The sequence below is a fragment of the Octopus bimaculoides genome, chromosome 1, assembly GCF_001194135.2.
Source record: "Octopus bimaculoides isolate UCB-OBI-ISO-001 chromosome 1, ASM119413v2, whole genome shotgun sequence".
In the NCBI taxonomy this organism is placed as follows: Eukaryota; Metazoa; Mollusca; class Cephalopoda; order Octopoda; family Octopodidae; genus Octopus; species Octopus bimaculoides.
The window spans coordinates 7890617-7892460 of NC_068981.1; positions in this window are offsets into that span (position 1 = coordinate 7890617).

Genomic DNA, 1844 nt, shown 5'->3' on the forward strand with positions numbered 1-1844 from the left:
ATAGATAGATAGATAGAAAGAAAGAAAGAAAGAAAGAAAGAAAGAAAGAAAGAAAGAAAGAAAGAAAGAAAGGAAGAAAAAAATAAAAAAAGGAAGAAAGAAAGAAAGAAAGAAAGAAAGAAAGAAAGAAAGAAAGAAAGAAAGAAAGAAAAAGAAAGATAGAAATATACATGCATATACACATAGAAGTGTGTGTGTGTGTGGATGGGATGTAAGACTAACTGAAATCTATAATGAATAGCATCTGAAATTGCTCTCCTCTTCCCCTATTATTGAATATAACAATAAAAACAGCTGATTTAGGCAGAGCCGTACAATGTGTGTGTAATTGGTAGAATATGGAACCTCCCCGGTAGAAACGGGTTCGGTGAGATAGTACGGCATTTATAAGGTAAGTTGGAGGGGATTTGTAGAAGAAAGAAGAAAAAGAATTGAAGAAAGAGAAGAAGAAGAAGAAGAAGAAGAAGAAGAAGAAGAAGAAGAAGAAGAAGAAGAAGAAGAAGAAGAAGAAGAAGAAGAAGAAGAAGAAGAAGAAGAAGAAGAAGAAGAAGAAGAAGAAGAAGAAGAAGAAGAAGAAGAAGAAGAAGTATTCGGAATATATCAAAGTTTAAAACCTAATTTAGATTTCATTGTGGGAAGCGTTCTTGTGATAAAAACATGAACACCTGCAGAAGACCATCAATCAGGAAAATAAAATACTTGACTATGGATGGAAAACAATGTCTCTTGGAGAGACACCAGTTCCATTGCGCTTTGCATCAACTCTGTAAATTGGCATGAAGGCAATTTTAGGAATAATAGTCATTTTAATAACTGGATTTTAAATGGTTTGGCAACAGATTGATTGTAAATCAGATATTATTGGTTGAAATATTCCGACAGCTGCTTGGCTGTCAAAATATTTCTTCAGTGGCTGTTTACAATATGAGGAATTCCAAACCACCGAATTCTACAATTGTTTTAGTAACCTAAAAATAGATATAAAATACCAAATTTGGAACGGATATACAGATCAGTGAACTTCCGTCAAAGATAAGAAACGGAAGTAACATTTTTTTCATTTGTTTTGGAGGGGATATAACTTTTTTTGTTTATATTGTATTTCCGGAAGTTAATGTTGACCCATCTGATAATATGAAGTTAATTCGTTTTAAAATGTTAGTATTGCTTAGATTCCGCACAATTATACGTCATTGAAAAGTATATACTTTATTGCTTCCAAACAGATTTCCGTTACTGTAACAAATGGCTGAACTGCCGTGATGTCTATAGAAACTCTAAAATATATCAGACGTAATGTAAAAGTCTTCAAATGCCGAAAGAGTTGGATAGACTAAATCTAAAAATATCACAATGTGAATAGCATTTAATAATTGGTAGACAATTTCTCGACGCACATTTATGACGCTAGATCTATATTTAAGAGATGAGGAATTATGTACATTATTTTCATTATTTACATTTGACGGATATTTGTACTCATCTTATTTGTTGTTAACACAACGTTTCGGCTGATATACCCTCCAGCCTTCACCATGTGTTATGATGAAGGACAAACGTCCGAAAGTATTTTCTTTTCATATAAGATTTACTCTAATAGCTTATTTGACAAATTTTCTTCTTCCTATATTGTAATTTTTGTTGTTTCCTATATTTACATATGGAATATTTTCTATGCGTGTTCATGTAATGTATAAGCATAAATGTTCATGCATGGGTATATATATATGATTATATACATATATGCATATACACGCATGCATATATATTCATACATTTATCCATATACAGATCGCTAGTGTCGTAAATAACCATATATATATATATATATATATATATATATA